Raw genomic sequence first — 16,474 nt, 5'->3', positions numbered from 1 at the left:
CGATACAAATTTTTGTTTTCATTTTATGTCACCTACCCCCCCCCCCCTTCAGAAATGGTGAAAATTGGAAATTGGAAGGGGAAGAGAAAAAGTATAAACCGTTTTGTTAATATTATTGACCCCTTAGCTAACTTCGATACCCGTGGACATAAAAACTATTAAAAATTTGTATCAGCCTAATTGTACATTCTCCAAATTCCAAACGTTTTCTCAGCAAAACTTCATCATTCAAGCATTTCAATTTGTTGTGTATTGATACTACAGTCAAGATTTATATGGTTCAATATCTATTGTCTCCTGGTAACCGAATACCTAGAGATTGTACGCGAAATCGTTTTAATATAGATCGCACCACCAAACTTAATGTATTCGGAGTTAGTTTTAAAGATCTTTCTAAGAGGTGTAGATTTTATCGCGGTCCTTTTCTTTTTTCACGTTTCGTTTTTATCACTCTCAAATTTATCACGCAAAACATTTAGATTTTATCACGTTTTTGAGATAAATGAACGGTTTTGAAATAAAAGGTAATTTTGAAACTCCAATTAATTCCCATTGCAAGCCTTTCTCATACCAAATATTTGAAATCAAACATTCACACATACATTTACACACACACACACTTTTACACCCACATATATAAAAAAAAGTTCTACCCGTCATACTAAGTCAAATGGTATATGGTCTTGCTATAAAAGCTTGACAGTTTTTAAACCAAAACGTGAAACAATAAAAAATACAAAACAATTTATTGCTTCGTAGTTGATTAAACTTAAAGAGTGGGTTTTTTGAAAAAAGCCAAAAAATCTTCGTTGCAGTATTCAATGGCTGTGTCTCTTAAAAAGATCACCCTGATACGCCTCCGACAAACAGCGGAACATAAAAGATTATTTATGTTACGTTTTGAGCACCCACCGTTGAGTGTTTCTATGTTCACATCCTGGTAAGATACACACTGACTTAGTGTATTTGTGAAGCATTTAAAACTTGACACAGCTCTAAAACTAAAAAATATTTGTCAATTTGTTGTGATGATTCAAACAGTTTTTTATAGTTATAAATAATCCATCCTACTAGGTAAAATCGAGCTACCCAACTTGAAACTGTAACTGAGAGCCAACGGAAGCCGCGAAAATTCTCTCATTCTCCTATGATTTACCGCGCCATCCTTTGAATATCCAAATAGGGTTTCTCACAGAATACCGGATTGGTGCACCCTAGCGGCGAGTAGGGAAAGAAATTTTTGCGTTTACAACTATCTTTCGATATTCAGAAGATGAATCGTTCCAATTGTAATTAATCAGTACTCTTAAATAATTTTTTATCGCTTACACTTGCGATTACTTGGTTACTAATTACTTTTTTAGAGAATAGGGCATGAATGGAAGCCAGACTTCCTACGTAGTTTGTCTTCTTGAAGATCTCAATACAATGCAAGGGCACATTGCACAGTTTACAAGAATGCATGTGTCTCGGCAAATTTTTCATGTAACCACCACAACTATTCGCCATGATAATAAAAGTTTCATCTCGATACATAAAGTTTGAAGAAGGCGTTGCTAAATGGAAGACGAAAGTAGTTTAGTTTTAAATAGTTTATTTGACACGGCACGATACAATTTATGTTTAACTGAGCCAAGTACATTTTTTTTTTAATTCTAAATTAGCAGGGAAAAGAGGGAGGCCTTTTCTTTATTCTCGCGGCCGACTACGAGCTAGTGGGGATTTAAGGTGAGAGGAGGGGTGTTACAATTTTGTTTTTAATTATTTTATATTACAGAATGTATTCATTTGTACGTGGCTAACCAGTGATGTTCTGTTTGAGCAGTTTTGGTCTGAGGTGTCTGCGTAAACATAGAGATGCCGAGTCTTCATTTTAGTGTCTCCAGCCGGGTGTATCATTCTCTTTCAGTTTGTGACAGAAATTGTATTCTAGCAAATAGATAAAAGAAATCAAATTTTAATGCCAGCATTTTTTATAAACCCGTATAGTTGTGTCATGTACTGGAGATCACCGCTTCCCAGAATGTCTCTAACGGGTACGTTCGGTTGTTTTCCTCGGGCCCGAAGGGAATCTATAAGCTCAGACCTAACACCACAGTATTCGGTACACGACCAAACAACATGCTCGATGTCATGGTAGCCATCGCCACAAACGCAGTGATTACTGTCTACAAGCCCTATACGAAAGAGATGCGTGTTTAACGTATAGTGATTGGACATAAGTCTGGACATCACGCGAATGAAGTCCCGACCTACATCCAACCCCTTGAACCATGCTTTCGTCGATACCTTAGGAAAAATGGAATGTAGCCACCGTCCCAGTTCATCTGAGTTCCATGATGATTGCCAACTGTTGAGTGTTCTCTGACGCAAAATGCTATAAAATTCATCATAAGCAAATGGTCTTTCATAAATATCGCCGTCAATAGCACCCACCTTAGCTAAAGAGTCAGCCTTTTCGTTACCCGGAATCGAGCAATGAGAAGGGACCCACGCTAAGGTAACCCGGTAATTTTTATCTGTTAAAGCACTTAAAAACCGCCGTATTTTCCCCAGGAAATACGGGGTGTGCTTCACAGGCTTCATTGATCGCAGAGCCTCAATGGCACTGAGACTATCTGTGAAGATGAAGTAGTGGTCTATGGGTAGGGTTTCGATGATTCCAAGAGAGTACTGAATAGCAGCAAGTTCTGCGACGTACACGGAAGCAGGAGCATCGAGTTTGTAGGAGGCGGTAAAATTTTCGTGGAAAACACCGAAGCCAGTGGACTCATCTAGATTAGATCCGTCAGTGTAAAACCTTTTATCATAACTAACATGTTTAAACTTATTGGAAAAAATCTTAGGGATCTCTTGGGGTCGCAATTGATCCGGGATACCAGAAATGTCTTGTTTCATGGTGGTGTCGAAGAATATAGCATTATTAGAAGTAGCTAAAAGTGCGACATTGGAGGAATCGTATGAAGAAGGATTAATATCTTGAGCCATATAGTCAAAATATAAAGTCATAAATCTGGATTGAGATTGAAGGTCGACCAACCTCTCGAAATTTTCAATTACTAATGGGTTCATAACTGTGCATCGAATTAGCAACCGGTAAGAGAGATTCCAAAAACGATGTTTCAACGGAAGAATACCCGCTAACACTTCAAGACTCATCGTATGGGTCGGCTGCATGCAACCCAAGGCAATACGCAAACAACGATATTGTATTCTCTCTAATTTTATAATGTGCGTGTTCGCGGCGGAGCGAAAGCAGAAACAGCCGTACTCAAGAACTGACAATATCGTTGTTTGGTATAACCTTAGAAGGTCTCCTGGGTGAGCACCCCACCAAGTTCCGGTAATCGTACGAAGAAAATTAATCCTCTGTTGGCATTTTTGTGTCAGATACCTAATATGACAAGCCCAGGTGCATTTAGAGTCGAACCAGACCCCGAGATATTTAGCGACTAAAACCTGAGAGATCGTTTTACCCGTTAGTAGGAGCTGCAGCTGAGCTGGGTTATGCTTCCTAGAAAAAACGACCAGCTCAGTTTTCTCCGGAGAGAATTCGATACCCAGCTTAAGAGCCCATTCAGACAAATTGTCTAAGGTATCTTGCAATGGTCCTTGCAGATCGCTAGCCTTGCCACCAGTAATGGATACAACGCTATCGTCTGCAAGTTGCCTTAGCGTGCATGAATTTGCAAGACATTCATCGATGTCATTGACGTAAAAATTATATAAGAGAGGACTTAAACATGAGCCCTGGGGGAGGCCCATGTAACTAATTCGGGAAGTTGTCGAATCGCCATGTGAGAAATACATATGCTTTTCTGACAACAAATTGAGCAAAAAGTTATTCAAATTTGGTGAAAGTCCCTGCGAATGAAGTTTCGCGCTTAAAACTTCTACAGAGACAGAGTCAAAAGCCCCCTTAATATCCATGAACGCAGAAGCCATTTGCTCTTTTCGAGCAAAGGCAAGTTGAATTTCAGTAGAAAGCAACGCTAGGCAATCGTTCGTCCCTTTGCCCCGGCGAAAGCCAAATTGAGTATCTGAAAGTAACCCGTTTGTTTCGACCCATTTGTCTAATCGTAAGAGGATCATTTTCTCCATTAATTTCCGGAGGCAAGAGAGCATCGCAATCGGCCTATATGAATTGTGATCAGAGGCAGGTTTCCCGGGTTTCCGAATAGCAATGACTTTTACCTCCCTCCAGTCATGCGGAACAATATTTAGCTCAAGAAACTTGTTGAACAAATTCAACAAGCGTCTTTTTGCAGAGTCGGGTAGATTCTTCAACAGGTTGAATTTTATTCTATCTAACCCTGGAGCCTTATTGTTGCACGACAGGAGAGCCATTGAAAATTCCAACATCGAAAATGGAGGCTCTTCCGTAGTTACTAATAACGCGTCGCGAAAGGTTTTCTGTTCCGGTACAGAGTCCGGACAGACCTTTTTGGCAAAATCGAGTATCCAGCGATCTGAATACTCCTCGCTTTCATTCGAAACGTCACGGTTCCCATTGCGCCTGGCGGTATCCCAAAGAGTGCTCATCGCTGTTTCCCTGGACAACGCGTTTACGAACCGCCGCCAGTACCCGCGTTTTTTCGCCTTTACTAAGCTCTTCATCTGCCTGCCCAGTGCCTCGTACTTTCGAAGCAGGTTGACAGTGCCGTACTCCCGGTAGTCCTTATACGCCGCGGACCTTCGCGCGTACAGCTCAGAGCACTCTTTGTCCCACCATTTGTTGGGAGGGCGCTGTCTAATCGTTACCCCGGGTATCGGTTTCGTCTGAGCTTGAGTCGCGGCGTCGATTATCAAGCCAGCTAAGAACGCGTATTCTTCCTCCGGAGGAAGTTCCTCGTGAGTCTCGATAGATTGCGCTATAATAGACTCATAACACTTCCAATCAATATTACGTGTAAGGTCGTAGGAAATATTGATTGGGTTCGGGGAAGTTGAACCATTAGCAATTGATATAACGATTGGAAGATGATCACTACCGTGGGGATCGTTGATTACTTTCCACCGGCAATCTAACGCTAGTGATGTCGAGCAAAGGGATAGGTCAAGCACGCTTTCACGTGCTGGAGGATTAGGTACACGTGTCGCTTCCCCAGTATTCAAAACTGTCATATTGAAGTCGTCGATCAAGTTACAGATTAAAGAAGATCGGTTGTCGTCGTACAGCGACCCCCATAGCGAACAGTGAGAATTAAAATCTCCCAATATCAAAAAAGGCGCGGGAAGCAACTCTGCTATATCAGTGAGATGCTTCTGTTCAATCCGCGCGGATGGAGGCATATATAACGAAACAAGGCATAGGTCTTTTCCATTCATATTCGTTTGAATGGCAACGACTTCAATATTCGAGATCGAGGGGAGGTCGATTCGGAAGAAGGAATAGCACTTTTTAATCCCTAAAAGTACCCCTCCACCGTGTGAGTCTCGATCTCGACGAATAATGTTAAAATCGTGGAAATTGAGTTGATCGTTTGAATTGAGAAAGGTTTCACAGAGCGCAAATGCGTCACAATTGTATGTATTTATTAAATGAGAAAATAGATCGAATTTGGGGATGATACTTCTGCAATTCCACTGTAATACAGTGATAAAATTCCTAACCTCTTTCGCCGTATTAGTCATCGAAAGATATGATAGCTGAAATGAGGGGCCAAGTTGCTGCTAGTTGCATCAAAAAGGTTTTCACTGTAGGAAGAAGGGCAAGAAGAATATTTTGTAGGGGATCTGGTATGTTGAATGTTTTAAATATCCAGTCCACAATATCAGAAAATTTTATGAACCCTGTTTCTTTTTTATCTTCTGATCGAGAAATGGGTGCACGAGGGGTTTTTGGTGCCCCAGGAAGCGGTGGGTACTCCTGGTTTGATTTAAAATTAAAACCGGGAGGTACTTGCTTCGGTTTTTCTTCACCGCTTCCTTTTTGTGTTGGCTTATTGGTCATTCCGCTAGGGGTTATCTTGCGACCTTTGCGAGAAAGATTAGGAGAGTTGATCATTCTCCTCTTCCTAGATCCTTCTGGCATGGCATAAGAACACCCTTCGAGAGGATCGTCAGATGTACCCTCATCGGTTGGCAAAAAGGAAAAGATGTTTCCTGTCGAGGGTGGCTCAGCACTCTTCAGCATTTCTGCGAAAGAGCGCTTTGATCGTTCCTTGAGGGAACGCTTTATTTTTTCCTCGCGCTGTTTGTACGCGGGACACGCCGAAAGGTCATGCCGAGTTCCCTCGCAGTAAAGACACTTTTCAGTATCCTCACTGCAAGCGGTCTCAGCATGATTGCCTCCGCACTTGCTGCAGCGTGCCTTGTTGCAGCAGTAGGTGGCTGTATGACCTAACTGCTTGCAGTTTTGGCAATGCATGACCCGCGGTACGAACAGGCGTACAGGCAGACGAACCCTGTCCAAAGAGATGTAGTTCGGCAGTGCGGATCCGGCGAATGTTACACGGAAGGAATCCGAAGGGAAGAATTTCTTCTTCCCTTCTTCGATGGATACTGAATGCAATTGCTTGACATCCAGTATCTTTACATCTTGAATCAGGGGGTTCTTGAAGCAGCCAACCCCGTGACGCAAAATGTCATCGACCGTGAGGCTTCCTTCGGTAACCACACCGTCGATCTCCACGTCCTTGGCAGGGATGTACACGCGGTACTCTCTCGTGAAGAGCTCGTAGCTAGCAATTGCGTTTGCTTGCTTCAAGCTACTCACAACAACTCGCAGTTTGTTCGGTCTAACCTTTGTAATTTCGGTTACGTCCGAAAACTGTTTTGCCAGGTCCTTGCCGATTTGAATTATATTTAGAGGCTTCTTTATGGGCCTGAAGTAAACTACGAACGGACCTTTCGAAGCATCTGGGTAAGCTTTCACCCGTGTTGCCGGTACCCTTGGTACGGGGCTAGGTAGCGGGGAAGGTAGAGGGGAATTGATGGGGGAGATCTCAATCTCTTCCCCAGTTGTTTCCACATCCAGGAATAGTTGCACCTGCATGTCGTCCATTTTGCGGGAGCGTTACGCTCTACCGCACACAAACGATAAATATTCGAATGTGAGGGGGGGTCAAGTAGTTGCTATTAAATTTTAAAAACAATTTTTCAAACTACAATGGATCAAAATAAAAAAAAAGGCAGTAATACTAATACTAATAACAATAGTAATAATAATAATAATAATAATAATAATAATAATAATAATAATAATAATGATAATAATAATAATAATAGTAATAATAATTATAATAATAACAATAATAATAATACTATTAATAATAATGATAAAAATTCTAAAGTGAATACTTCACCGAACGTCTAAGTCACGACCTCACGGCTGATAGTAGGATTAATCGAGCGTCTCCGCAGAACAAACAATGACGATCCAGCTTCGTGTTGTGACACAGTGGCCGTATCCTACACGCGACCTTGTAGATGCCACTTGTAGTTGACTTCCACTCGCTCGATCGTATGGTGGTCCGTGCTGCTAGCGGGGTAACAGCGGTGCGGGAGAATTATTCTTGCTGATATATCAGCTGCGTATCGGATCACTGGCGGGGTAGCCTGCCCCTACCAGTGTGCAGAAGATGTTTCTGCCGATATATTGCAGGCTATTGTTATCGCACACAAGAACTAATCGAAAAAAAAAACACCCGTACGATAACTCGTGTATTGTTATTTTGCGAATCAAACGGAGATAAACAATTTGCGTCTAATCGAGACGAAAGCAAAACAACGAATGAAGACGAAAGTAAAAAAAAACAATTTTGCACATTCTGAATGATCTTCCATCCAAGGAATATGCAGCTGTGGACAGTAAACCAAGGTTCTAATCATGAACAAGACGATCCCCCAACGGTATACAAGAGTGCCTCAAAAAGCGAGTTTTACCGTTTGTTGAGGCACAAAGAAGTCCTGCTAAGCTTTGGCAACATTTGGCTAACTGTCACTACAGCCGGAAGGTAGTTCAGTGGTACCGTGACAACAAGGTAGATTTCATCCCAAAGGATATCAACCGAAGGTAGAAACTAAGTGACTCGAAAATATTAACTTCAGAGACCAAGGCGTGAAAAAAAGACACAGAAAAGAGCGAAGAAAATTGATTGGTTTGTTAAAAAGACACGTAAATTTTTGGCATTTGACAAATGTAAAGACCACGTGGTTAAAGTCGCGGGGAGGGGGGGTTGGGTAAAAGACCACGAAAAACCACGGGGGGGGGGGGGGGGGTACGGGGGGTATAAAAATTGATCAAAATATGACCACGTGGTTTAGGACCGGCCCCTAATTTAAACGAGAATTGGAAAAAACAGACTTTTAGGTGAAAAATCGAACTGGAGTCTGGAAAATTGATGCAGGAAATTGGAACAAACTAGCCGCTTAGATAGACCAGGTGTGTGTGCAGGAAATGATGGCGAGAATTCCAGAGAAAATTCGTGGTTTCATCCGATGATTGACGGAATAATTTCCTTACGGTTTTCTCTGGAAGTATAATAAAATATCTTGTTTTAATTACTTAACATGTTTCCTAAGTCTAACCAACTCCTAGATAGAGCTAATTTATTTGATCCGGATTCAGCAAGCTCCGTTCGATCCAAAACTACCGTAAAAAAGAACGATTCCTGAAAATATTCCCAGTTTTTTCAAAACCCACTTCTAAGCGGACCGAAAAATACTTAAAGTTGTGTCTGTGACTTTATTAAACACTCTGGCGGTATGTAATTATGTTATGTTACGTAAGCTCTACAAACAGTTTTGAAAATTGGCCTTTCTCACTATAGCTCCGGATTTTCCGGTAAACCATCTGATGCCAACCCTGAACCATAATTCAATCAGAAGATTATATCCTTTCTTTTTAACCTAGTCAAGAGAAGCAGTTTCAAAAACCAGATATCTCTAGCATCACTTGTAAAAATTGCTTTCACGGTAGTTCTGTATCTTCCGGTGGGCCACCTATTGGTCACCTTGAACCAAACTTCAACCAAATCATCATTTCCTTTCTAGTTGACTCCACAAGAGTAGTTTTTGACAGAACCGGGAAGCTCTTGGGTCACTTTTGAAAATTGACCTCTTTTACTCCGCGTTTTTCGAAGTCCACCCGGTGGTCCTTTTTCCGTTCAAAAGATTATTTTTCTTCTAGTTGACTCCGTAGAAATAGTTTCGAAAAAAACTGGGAAGCTCTATGACCTATTATTCGGTAGGTCTAGATTCCGGTAGTAGATCATCTTACTTCCAATTGACTATAAAAGAGTGGTTTACAAACAAGCTGAGGAGCTCCAGAGTCATTAGATTACGCAATATTCAACATTGAATATTTCAGACATGTGTATTTTTCCCATAGAACAAAAGTGGTACATGTTTTTCCATTGAAGTTTGTGCAAGTTTCCTAACCAAATCTTGCTTTGTTTCCATGCACCGTGTTTTGAAACCTTTCCAGCAATGTTTTAGTGCAAGAATGTTGGAAAAAAAGGTGACACTTTTGCTCTCAACGGCTAACAGCTACAACAGTCTCAAATGACATATTTTTCGTTGCTCTTGATGCTTTCTTTCCAAAACAGGCAGCTACCGTACTGTTGACCGCCGTACTGCCGCTCATAGCAAGTCCGTCCCATTTGCGTTTTGGTGCTGACGAGAAAACAGCAATTGAAAATCGTAACGCTTTGGGTGAAATTTGGCACTCAAATGCTTTTTCAATCAAGACCATCAACAGAATTTAGTACTGCAATGACAATCTAACACTTTTACATCATAAAACTTGTATAAACACCGAAATTTGACTAAAATTTGTTGAAAATCATAAGCTGGGACTCACATGCGATTACTTTTACGGTACGTAGCCAGAATGTTAGCAAGTCAGTCCCATAGCCGGCTACGACCGGTGATGAAAAACAAACTACTGCAAATCAATGGCGGTGCTATAGCTTGGTTTGGAATGAATCCACCGCTGGTCAATTCATAAATGACCTTCTCTCGTGCCTTATTAAACAAGTTTTTTGTGAGAAGCATAACATAATGTACCAACTGCGCCGCTCGAAATAAAATTAGATTTTGTTTTTACATTTGATACTACTGATAAATTCGAAATCAGTGTAGGTAACTTATTCTAAATTTTCCTGAGAGCGGTCACACGTTCGTGACGGCGGACAGCTTCGACGTAGCAGTGGAAGCAAATATGAAAAAACAAATATAGCTTAGGAAAATGTTTGCTCTGTTAAAAAACAGTTAAGTAGCGTACCGAAGTATTTGATATAACTAACAAATTCTTCAAAACAAAATTCATGACAATAATGTTACAATTCTGGCCCACGTCTTTACATAAAATACGGATAAAATACGAAAAGTAGTATTTTCTGAAGAATGCTTTAACTAACAATACAGTGACACACCTGAAGCGTTCATTGTCAACAACCAACAGCTGAAAGAAGCTACTGGTGGAAACTTTGTCTTAAAGAAAACATTGTACTATCAGCTAGAGCCACACGATGTAGAACGTGTAAAATTCAATCAAACCTCCTATCGAATATCACTTGGTACATCCAATTCTAAACCTGAAGACCATAAGTTGTGGTAAATATCACATTTTTTCATAATCATTATTGGCTGTGGGGTTAAATTGCGAAGATTTTTGCAATGGGACCGACTTGCGATCACTTTAGCTATGGGACAAACCGACTTGCTATTTTTTTCATAGTTCCTCAGAACGAAGTATTCAAAAATATTTGTTCTATCGAAAGTAGACATAAAAAGGAATTGATTCCATAAATAGCCTCAAAATTGACAAAAATGCAATTGGGACGGACTTGCCATGAGCGGCAGCGTATCCCTCATACAAAACTATTTAATCTCAAAAACGATTGTTGTCCTGACACGATTTAAGCGTATTTTAATTAAAACTACCACAGAATTTCAATAATACCTGTTCTGAGGTTGCACAGTAGCAACAGGCGATAGGGCCGATCACATCCGAGTGGACACGAATCGAAGGATTGATTGGCTGCCCCGCGCAGGTGGGAAGGAAACTTTTAATTGAATTTTCTTCATTCATAGAACGTTTTTTCTTGTAGCTGTTGAGCACCAAGCCTCCGGTTAGCTGGTGCTTCTCAAGCGAATATTAAGTAAGTCAATTTTTCTCATCAAACTAATTAAACATTGACGAATATCCGCCCAATGGATGATGCGTTTCAAATTTTGAGTTTGAGAGTCTCGAGCGACAGATAAAATAATCTTTACAACAGGCAAACATTACCAACGTTTGGCTTATAAATTATGCAATGCCTTTCGCATTTCCGTCATTTCGGAGGATTTATCGCCTGCGATGAAGGTAAAGACGATGATGAGGATGATGATGGTGATGATGTAACACATCCTTACATTCACATCCTATCACTAGAAAATTTGGAAAATGCGAGGAGGGGTGAGAAAGGCGCAGAGGGTTGAATGTTAGTCGTGCCTATTTGCACACTAATCGCTTACACTAATCGCTGGTAGTTACAAAACTCGCAAAAGCGAGCCGGCGACCGACGCACACAAACGGTAGCAATTAATAATTCAAAATCACAATTTCCGCTTCACCGTTTCTGATAATGTGTACTCAGACTTCACCGACCGACCGAGTAACAACGGTGCGGATGAACACGTAACACAACCAACTGGGAGATGAGGGCATTTTCGGATTTTGAAGTTCCGAAAATCACCTCCAGCCCCTTTTCCGAATGGATAATAGCTTACAGCGAATCTGGTTCGAAAAAGGAGTTACTAATCCTTCCACCCATCACCGTCAGTCAGCTAGATCACTACATCAGTTGCAGCGGAAAGATGCGAAATTGCAGCAATTTGGGCGTAATAATCCCTTTTCTTTAGGCCCCAGATGTAGCTCGGGGGAATCAATTTGGAAAGTGCACACGTTCAATGCATTCATCATATCGTTCGAATGAATCACATTTGATTCGCCTTACTCCAACCGCTGAATCAAAACCTATCACATCATCCCCATCTAATTGCATGGTGAAAATTTCGAAGTTAGGAAATCCTCCTACGGCTAAATCCATACGGAGTAGCGCAGCAACACATACATTACTGATTCTTTTCACCCGTTTCAAATCGCGAGCATTGCCAGCAGCAATGTAAACTATACCGGTGAGACTGGACACAGCTGTGTGAGAATGGAAAAGAGGTCCCGGTCGTCAAAATTCATGTTTTTGCCCCCAAGATAGTATTACCCACTGTCAGCTATCGTGTTTCGTCGGTCACATACTCTTTTGATTCACCACCGAGTGAAATTGTGTCACAAAGTAATATATTTACAATCTACATCCTTTTGTATTGCAGTTTTATCTAAAATGCGACACTAATAAAAAATGGCTCCAGAGAGGATCGAACTCACGACCTTCGCGTTATTAGCACGACGCTCTAACCAACTGAGCTATGGAGCCAAGCTGGATAAAAAAAAGTCGTTGCTAGGATCAACCGAAGATTGGTATTGTAACTTGAACAATACTAGATTTGCGAAAAGATCTTTATGGTTTAACCGAAGACTCCGTGGCGCAACGGTAGCGCGTCTGACTCCAGATCAGAAGGTTGCGTGTTCAAATCACGTCGGGGTCACAACTTTACCGTATCGACTCCTTTTTTACCAACAACGCTCGTTTGAAAAAAAATATTTTTGAAGCGGAGATTTAGTTACAAATTTATAACTCCTTCCTCTTGAATATTTAATGTTCTTTGTATTCTCACGAGCAGAACAAATTTTACTTTTTCCTCCGTTATTGCTCAAAATTATTTTTACGGGCCAATAATCGGGTTGACCACTGCAGCCCTACCCATCTTACTGAGAAGTAGAGTCACCTGATGTGGACTTGCCTATAAATTGCAGATCTTCGAATTGTTTACCTTTTTTCAGTGCGTTTATTTATCTGTTTGCGAGCACAGTGAGTTCTGAGAACCTTCGGTTGAGTGTGATTTTTAAAACGGATTGACCTAAAGATTGTTTTTGGCTTTTAAGCAAAAGTGAACATTTTTCGGAAACAACTAGCAACAACTATTTGTACCTAGGATACAATGTTGTGTTTGGAATCCCTAAAAGACTATAAAGTTTAGAACGTCCGACACTAATAAAATTGTGAAGAGTAGTGAAAAGCAAATTACCCAAATTTTGACATTTTAAATACCTGAAAGTCTCAGGTAGTGGCCTTTTAAAGTAGGCATGAATAAAATTAAAAATCTGGTGTTTATTTTAATTCAGCGTTGTAGAAATCTCGAAAGTAGGTCCTTGCATAGAGTGTTTGGTTCGCGATTGCGGTTCATCTGAGTACTTTTTCCACTTCTTCCTGATCGGATTCTGAAACCAGTAGATAATAGTCATCATTTAATAATGCCGCAAACGGATTATGTGAGTCTGTTGTTCTTTTTCTGAAGTCTACAGATAAAATAGAGTGGGAGCACAATATTGGTTTGACTTACCCCAGTCGCTGGCATCAGACTCATCTTGTTCGAAAATCTGCATCAACCTTTTGTGGTAATCGTTCTTGTTGAGAGCCAATTCGCACCAACCCCTATATGTGAGATCATTATACCGGGAAATATTTTGCTTCACCATGTCTTTCCACGTATAGCTCGGTCGGCAACGTCTCAAGCAAGGTGCTTCTAGACGTGTTGCCACACGAATCGGATGGCTGGACGGACGACGGCGAATATGTCCTAACCATCGCATTTGGTACATGCGAATTTTTTTAGTTATTCTCCTCCGGCGTAGAAGAGAGGTAGTTGTTCGAATGCATCCTACAGTGTCGCGACATAATTCGGCCATTGCTTGTACAATCTGGCTTTCGTACCCCCGTATAGAACGGCGACTGTATTTGGTCAATACAGCCACTTGCGTGCCATACAACATCGAGGGTGCGATGACGGACTCATATATCACCCGGGCCAATTGCCATGTAGGTCTGTATTCACGCAAAAATCCCAAGATTGATTTCGATACTCGCACGGCGGTACGACATCTCGTTCGTATTGTCATGGGGCGCTCTAACTTAGCAGTTAGAAAAATTCCCAAGTATCTCAGCGGATCGGTCGTTACATAAATCGTACCCAATATGTCAATAGGCTCAATAGGCTCCCCAATGGGTTGTCGCACCAACACCTTACACTTGTCCCTATTAAGCTTCAGACCAACGTATGCCAAATATTCAGTTAGCTTTCCAACCACTAACTCGAGATCTTCTCGAGTCTCTGCTATGACAATAAGATCATCAGCAAAAGCTAATATCAAAGGGAAAGAAATTCGGTTTTCTTGGTTTAATCTTAGCTTCGGAACCTCATCCTCTACCGACTCTAATACGGCCTCCATAATGATGTTGAAAATATACGGAGAAAGAGGACATCCCTGCTTTATTCCGCGCCTCCTAGTTATTGGTCTCGTCATCTGTCCTTGCCACAAAACCTGCTGTTGCTCGTCTTGAAAGCACTCTAATACCCGGTTCACAATACAAACGGGAACACCTTTAGCTGTTATATGGAAAGTAATATGAATAAAGGCATGGTGAATTACTGCTAAATAATACCTCGAAGTATAGCAGGTAACGACGTTAGGGACACTCTATCAAATGCCTTCTCAATATCTAGTGACATCACAATCAATGGGTTTCCCGCGTTCCAGTTTTCCTGTAAAACTCTCTGAACGACGTGAAGGTGATCAATTGTTGAATGACCTGGTAAAAATGCAGCTTGGTGAACACCCAAGGGGCCAATTATATTTTGTAGCTTCTCTAGCAACCAAATGGCATATATTTTATAGGCCACACTGCTCAGACATATTCGTCTGTAATCCTTCACACACTTCGGATTTTTGATCTTCGGAATCGGTACAACAATCGTATGTTTCCATTCAGTTGGATGAATGTTTTCAGTCCAAACCCGACACAGCATCTGGTGCAACTCAAGAATGGTTTGAGAATCAGCGTACTTGAAGTATTCAGCGTATAACCCATCTAGGCCCGGAGTTTTCCCATTCTTCAAGCCTAGGACAATCCGTGTAACATCCGTTACGGATGGTGGATCCGGTAAGGATTCAGTCGAAGGCTCGTCAAGCAATTTCGGGATAAGGCATGCGTCATTTGACTCATCAACCCAATCACTATTGCGAATATTAGAGACATAGCCGCGAAAGTTTTTTCGCTTCTTATAATTTTTCAAAAACTTGTATGTCTTGTTGATGCGTTCTCCGGCTGGATAGCTGTTGAGACTTTTGAAAAAATCTGTAATTTGCCGCTCTTCGTACTCTCGCAGATTGCGTCTTAGGGTTTCTTTCGCTTCAATCAGTCTGTACTTCCATTTTGGCTGATAAGAATAGCCTGCCCAAAAAGTACAACGTTTTACATGTGCCTGTGCCAAACGACAATCCCGATCCGCATGTAAACGGGTTTTAGCTCTTAATACAGTATCGACACTTTTATTGATTTTTTCACACAAGCGTTTCCAACTATTTTGGATGGTTTCATTGTTGGCTGGACAAGGACGACTGTTTTTTGCTAGTTCTTCTTCAAATCGTTTCCTAAGATTTTCTTCTCTCAAGTGGGACACGTCGACTTGTGGCTTTCGTTTATGTTTAGACAGAACTTGTGTGGAACCATATGTTTCGGAGCAATAGGTTGTTTTCTCTCTCCTATATCACAAAGCAAAAGCTTATGATCAGTAACGATGTGGGGTTGAGTACATCGCATATGGGTGAGGAATAGAGTAGAATCAGAGGACGTTAGTATATGATCCACCTGGCTTGAAGACCTACCGTTCTTCCAGGTGACTTTGAAGCTAGCATTAGCATTTGCCTGAGTACTTCTAACTGCCATATTGTGCAAGCATAAAAACAATTTCATTTGAAGTCCATTTTCATTGAATTGACTGTGACCAACATATTTTCCGATCAATAGCTTCTCCTGATTAGAAAGATTAGCGTTGCTGAGATGCGAATTAAAATCACCGGCGATAATGACACGACTGAGGTTTTTCATACCACTTAACAAAGAACCAAGCTTCGAAAAAAAACCTCAGAACGGCGATTAGGACCATGGACATTTATTAAAGTTATCTCCCGAATCGATGAAGCAACCTTAAAAGAGCAAGTATTCAAAATGACTTTGTCATATGAAGAATTAAATCAAGTTACCTTAAATTTAACTTCGCAATGCTGTATATTGGCATCATTGCTTCTCATCTCGCGCACAGTAATCGGAGCTCCGATGCGAACTAATATAGCCAACCCGCGCTTCCTCCCTGCTCCTGGCTCACACAAAAACCATCTAAAGTTGCTTGTAGATGTCTGAAGGCAATCCAAATTCACCTCTTGAAGCACTGCGATGTGAACATGTAGTGAGTAAAGATATGCATCCAAGGACTTGCGCTTTTCAAAGACTCGACAACCATTTACATTTAGGGAGGCAAAGCGGAGACCACGCTTGGCATCAATTATAACGGGATCAATAAAGGA

General features: G+C 41.1%; 2 non-coding genes across 2 annotated transcripts; one reads left to right on the top strand and one right to left on the bottom strand.

The window, feature by feature from the left end:
- Positions 1-12,351: 12,351 nt before the first annotated feature.
- On the bottom strand, positions 12,352-12,425 carry Trnai-aau (transfer RNA isoleucine (anticodon AAU)). The gene has a single exon. It is a non-coding gene; the product is annotated as a tRNA-Ile (tRNA).
- A 100-nt stretch (positions 12,426-12,525) lies between these two features.
- Positions 12,526-12,597, top strand: Trnaw-cca (transfer RNA tryptophan (anticodon CCA)). The gene has a single exon. It is a non-coding gene; the product is annotated as a tRNA-Trp (tRNA).
- The last annotated feature ends 3,877 nt before the right edge of the window (positions 12,598-16,474 follow it).

The sequence above is a fragment of the Wyeomyia smithii genome, chromosome 1 (assembly GCF_029784165.1).
Source record: "Wyeomyia smithii strain HCP4-BCI-WySm-NY-G18 chromosome 1, ASM2978416v1, whole genome shotgun sequence".
NCBI lineage: Eukaryota > Metazoa > Arthropoda > Insecta > Diptera > Culicidae > Wyeomyia > Wyeomyia smithii.
Note: the sequence above shows the minus strand (reverse complement) of the source record. Positions and strands in the feature narration are given on the sequence as shown.